The following is a 6,000-nucleotide window of genomic DNA, read 5'->3' on the forward strand; positions in this document are numbered from 1 at the left end:
TAAAAAAAAAAAAAGTTGATTCGAGGGATTTAATTGAACTGCTAACATCCAGCTTTCGCTGATGTCTGGGCTATGCCCATGACTCCAGACAATACAGTGGTGAAAGTCCCAGAGCTGACAGACAAATCAGAGCATATGATGGCACAGGAACAAGCCGGATTCCCTGTGTGGCCTGAGTTAATTGTGTTCATCATAGTCCTCTGTGTCTAAAAAAAGCTAAGAGAAATGTGCAATCTTTAATTTATAAATAGGCAAACAGTCTTGGGGTTTCCTCTTGCTTAAAAAAAAAAGATTATAAATAATTCTTCAAAGAAAACTATCTCCTCAGGAGGCTTTGGTGGTGAGAAATCAGAAAGAAATCTGCTTTTCTGGAAGAAGACTCAGTGTGAAAACCTCAGAGTCCTCATCTCCGGCAACCTCAACAAAATTCCCTTTAAAAAGTATTTTACTTATACCTCCCCTTTGAATTACTTTGTTTGTTTGTTTGTTTGGTTTGGTTTGGTATGGACACTTTTATTTAGATGGAATAGAAATCCACTTAGCAAGCCGGGCGGTGGTGGCACATGCCTTTAATCCCAGCACTTGGGAGACAGAGGCAAGTGGATATCTGAGAGTTTGAGGCCAGCCTGGGCTACAGAGTGAGTTCCAGGAAAGGCGCAAAGCTACACAGCGAAACCCTGTCTCAGAAAAAGAAAGAAAGAAAGAAAGAAATCCACTTAGCTAAGTTTTAGGGTGGACACGAGACATTTGGGAGTACAGTAGACGTCATGAAATCCATAAGGGAGCCAGCTGGAGATGAGGACTCCTTTCCAGTGGGGATCTGAATGACTTGTAGCTTTTCTTCACCCCCCCAACCCCCCCCCATTTCGTAGCTTTTCAACGCCTGAAAACCCCGGAAATTTGATCTGTAGGTCTAGATGTGGCCCAAGCACTTCCACGGGTGTTCGAGTCTGCATTCACTGCCCTGGGGCTGTCATGTTGACACCACCCCGCTATTTTCACAGATCCAGTCTTTCTCTTAGCTTCCCCCTGTCTCATCTTTTCTCTAACCCAGCTTCTACTTTATCTTGATATCCTGGTCTGTTAGTCCTTGTGGAGGACTGTCTCACAAAATGTACGTCTCTACATCTGAGTTCAAACGCCTGAGAAAAGGACCGGCCAACAGATACAATGTTGCCATTAGATGGTAAAGGTCATTTCCAGTGTTTCTGCTGTAAGGTGGGTGACTACTTGGAACTGTATCCTATTAAGTACTTGAGAATAATGAGAAGAGAGGATTTTTTTAAAAAATGTTCTCACCCACCAAGAAATGAGAAGTGGTTAAAGTCCTAATCATCTTGATTTAATAATTACACAAAGCATGTATTAAAATATCACAGTGTACCCTATAAACATGCACTATTATCATCTGTTAATTAATGCCAAACAAAAACAGATGCTGAACGGAAGCCCAAGAGGCCCAGTTTGTCCATAGCTGACACCTTTCTGTGCCAAGCCGCCTCGTGGGTCAGGGCCAGCCAAAGACTGATTGGGCCAGTTGGCTACCCCCGTTCTAATAGTTATGACTGTAGATGTGGTGATGTAGGCGTGCAGTGCAGGGTGGTGGCGGGGTAGGCATAACACACTGTGCAGCCAGAGTTACTGGAGGGCTAGAGTGTCTGCACAGGGTCTGAGTGTCGAGATAGTTTAAAAGCCTGTAGATTTGGGCAGGCAAACTGCATTCCAACAAGCCTTCCCTTAGAGAGTCTGAGTGGTGACAGTAACTTCTAATTTAGAGGATATGGTCATGCCTGTTAAGGAAAAAAAAAATTGCTCCCAAATGTCTGCGATATTTTCTGTACCTCTATGATTAAGACACTATAAATATATAGAATGTAAAACTTCAACACCTAGCTTCAGCAGAGATTTCAAATGAAGTTTACATATTATTAGTCACAAAGTCTGCTATATTTTCTGTACCTATGATTAAGACACTATAAATATATAGAATGTAAAACTTCAACACCTAGCTTCAGCAGAGATTTCAAATGAAGTTGATTAGTCACAAAGGCAGAATTTCTGTTTTGAAGATAGAAGTGTGTTATGCATAAAAGGCATGTATTTCTTCAGTCTATAGAAAACGCTGCATCCACACAGTTTCCTAGCTCCCTTGAAGTGTCCCTTCACTGCACTGTGGCTCCTCATGGCTGCTCAGCCTAGCAATAGCACATTCCTGGGTGGGGAAGCCCACATTTGGGTCTGAGGATTTGCTCAATAGTAAAAAATTACTTCTCGGAGCTGTTCTAACATAGCTTCTTTTTGAATCTGGGCAAGTGTACTGGCTAGTTTTATGTCAATTTGACACAAACTAGAGTTACCTAGATGCTGTGGAATGGTCTGTATGTTAAATTGCTCTGATTGATCAATAAATAAAACACTGATTGGCCCGTGGCCAGGGAGGAAGTATAGGCAGGACTAACAGAGAGGAGAAAAGAAAGAACAGGAAGGCAGAAGGAGTCACTGTCTGTCGCCGCCAGGACAAGCAGCATGTGAAGATGCCGGCAAGCCACGAGCCACGTGGCAAGGTATAGATTTATAGAAATGGATTAATTTAAGCTACAAGAACAGTTAGCAAGAAGCCTGCCATGGCCATACAATTTATAAGCAATATAAGTCTCTGTGTTTACTTGGTTGGGTCTGAGTGGCTGTGGGACTGGCAGGTGACAAAGATTTGTCCTGACTGTGGGCAAGGCAGGAAAACTCTAGCTACACCTGGAAGGAAGGAACCTCAATTAAGAAAATGTCTCTGGCTGTAAGGCATTTTCTTAATTAGTGATTGATGGGGCAGGGAGGGTGCAGGCCATTGTGGATAGGGCCATCTATGGGTTGGTAGGCTTAGGTTCTAGAAGAAAGCAGGCCAAGCAAGCCATGGGGAGCAAGCTGGTAAGCAGCACTCCTCCATGATCTCTGCATCATCAGCTCCTGCCTCCAGGTTCCTGCCCTGTTTGAGTTCCTGTCCTGACTTCCTTTGATGATGATCAGTGATATGGAAATGTAAGCCAAATAAACCCTTTCGTCCTCTACTTGCTTTTTAGTCATGGTGATTCGTTGCAGCAATAGAAACCCTAAGACAGCAGGCTTAAACTATTTCAAAAGAAAAGGCTAGAATGTTTAGCGGTTTCTGAGGCTAATTCATAAATGGCTATGGGGTAGCTATGAGGCACATGGAATGGAATGTGGAAAGGGGGGCGGGGCTTAGGGATGGTTTGGTAAGGAAATCATGGCTTCAACTCCTGGCTTTGTCCCTTTCTCCTCTTCCTTCTGTTCCTCATTGGTTTGCTGTTTGTTCGAGACAGGCTTCGCTCTGTATTCAAGTCCTGCCTCACTCTCGTAACGACCCTTCCGTTGTAACCTTCTAAGTGCCGCACGCTCCACCCAGCCCAGCTTCTCCTTCATTCCACCTTCTGCAATGGCAGGTTTTTTTTTTTTATTTCTAAGTCTGATTTTCTTCCTTGTCAAAAAATTGCTGCCAACAACATTTAGGGTGATCTGGCTCTTTCCCTGAAAATGGAGGAGAGGGAAAAGTAAAGAGAGAGGGGGGGGAGAGGGAGAGGGAAATGGAGGGAGAGGGGGAGGGGGAGAGGGGGAGGGGGAGAGGGATGGAGGGAGGATGGAGGGGAAAGGGATGGAGGGGGGGATGGAGGGGGAGAGGGATGGAGGGGGGATGGAGGGGGAGAGGGATGGAGGGGGGATGGAGGGGGGAGGGATGGAGGGGGGAGGGATGGAGGGAGGGAGAGAAAGAGAGAGAGGATCTGCATACATGCTTATGTGCATACACATGAATGTGCATGTACACACGAGTGTGAGTGATTATGGAAGCCAGAAGTCAATATCAGGTGTGCTACTCACTTGCCGTCCGCCTTGTTTTTTTGAGACAGGGTCTCTCGTTGACCCTGGAGCTTCCGTGATTAGGCCAGCCTGGCTCGCCAGCCAGCTCTGCCGATTCACCTGTCTTGGTTTCCTTAGTGGCTGGCGTCGTGGACATGCACTGCCACCCTCGGTGCTTTTTGTGTGGGTGCTGGGGATTTGAACCCTGGTCCTCACGCTTGTGCGGCAAGCACTTGACCAACCCAGCCACCTCTCCAACCCCTGGAGTTTTAATATAAGGTAATCAGATCGTAGGTAAGTTTTCATTGTGGAAATCCCAAATATCAAAATTATAGTTCTACACCTCCCCACACCCCCACCCCTACCCCCACTGCCCACGCTACTCTGTAGCCATTCAATTTCTCCTGGGAAGAATCCAGCCATTATTGACTTTATCTGGTGTGCTGAGATTCTGGAAGCACTTACAGAAGTGACTGGGGGCCTGCTTCAGTCAGTCAGTAGACTTTCTTTTCCTGTGTTCAGCTCTGTGCTTCACAATTGTCTGACATGCTTGGGAGTCGCTGGTGAGGACCTACTTCCTCTCCAGGGATTCAGAGACCTCGGTTGTGTGTGTCTAGTGCAGCGGAGAAGTCCTTGTCTAGCTCTATCATCAGCTCAGTGGACAGATGACTAAACCACCCCCTTATTTCCATCACACACTCTTGCTCTCCTACAGGGACAGCCATGTTCTGCTGAGCCTCTCCCGGCCCCTGTAGTCAGGATGGCTGAACTCCTGCTGGTGTTCTTAGGCACAGTGCAGGGCCAGCTTTCTCAGCTGTTACTTCTCTGCTATCTGCTTGCCAGTCTCTACAGGGTGAGCCACACTGCTTCTCTGCTATCGTCTCTTTGCCTACTCTCTTTGTCCTTGTGAATCTGTGATTTTATTTACTGCAGTTGAGCATGGGTTCAGGAATTAGAATATATTAAAAGTTGTTGGTTTCTCCATATGTGACTGGGAAACCTCCCTCTTTCTTTATCATATATATGATAAATATATATTGTACACATACATTATATAATACACACGTATTGTATTGTATTGTATTGTATTGTATTGTATTGTATTGTATTGTATTGTATTGTATATAATATGCATATATTATATTATATATAATATACATTATATATTATACATATACATTATGTAATATACATATATGTATATTATATACATATATATTATACATGTATAATATGTATATATGCTCTATTTGTTTTTTCTCTAAGACTCTCAAATTGCAGGTGCAGGAAGCCCAGAGCTCACTCTCAACCCTACTTCGCCATCACCTGTGGAGGTCACTGTCCATTGACTCTCCAGGTTTGCCTGACTTGTGTTGTCTTCAATGTTCAGCCTCCCAGAAGAGACGATGATCAGGGAAGATGGGTTGGTCCACTAGGAAAGGCCCAGAAAGATCTAGGCCCTGAGGAATATGGGACTCAGGCCATGAAAACCTCAATCTAGGCTCATAATTTATTTTACTTGGGTTCTGAAGAAACTGAAGTATAAGAAGCCAAGGGGAAAAAATAGCACACCAGCAGGAAATGATAGATCTTGAAGAAAAAAAAAACCCACCACAACACCACAGAAAACAGTGTGGGGGCTGATTACAGATTTATTGGTACAACTTTATCTAATTGCTAGGCAATTCAGCATTAATTATGTGCCATCTTAAATAGGTATCAAATTAACTTTGCGAAATGCACTCTTTGATTAGAATAGTAAACAGTCTGCACGTGTATTCAATATTTGTCTGTTGATGTTCTAATCAGAGAAAGGTGCTTACTAATAATTGGCTACAAGAGGAGAAGAGAGCATTCATAAAGCACTCACAATAAAGGAAAGGTGCTTTGGATCTGGGTTCAACCACAAATCTGCATGGCTACAATAGTAACAACACACTAATAGGTGCTTAATAACTAATTGTTGGATGGGTGGATGCCTGGGTGGATGGGTGGATGGGTGGATGGGTGGATGGGTGGATGGGTGGATGGGTGGATGGATGGAGGGATGGAGGGATGGATGGATGGATGGATGGATGGGTGGGTGGGTGGATGGCTGGGTGGATGGGTAGCTTGATGAATGGGTAGGTGGAT

This window comes from Peromyscus maniculatus, chromosome 16 (assembly GCF_049852395.1).
Source record: "Peromyscus maniculatus bairdii isolate BWxNUB_F1_BW_parent chromosome 16, HU_Pman_BW_mat_3.1, whole genome shotgun sequence".
Lineage (NCBI taxonomy): Eukaryota > Metazoa > Chordata > Mammalia > Rodentia > Cricetidae > Peromyscus > Peromyscus maniculatus.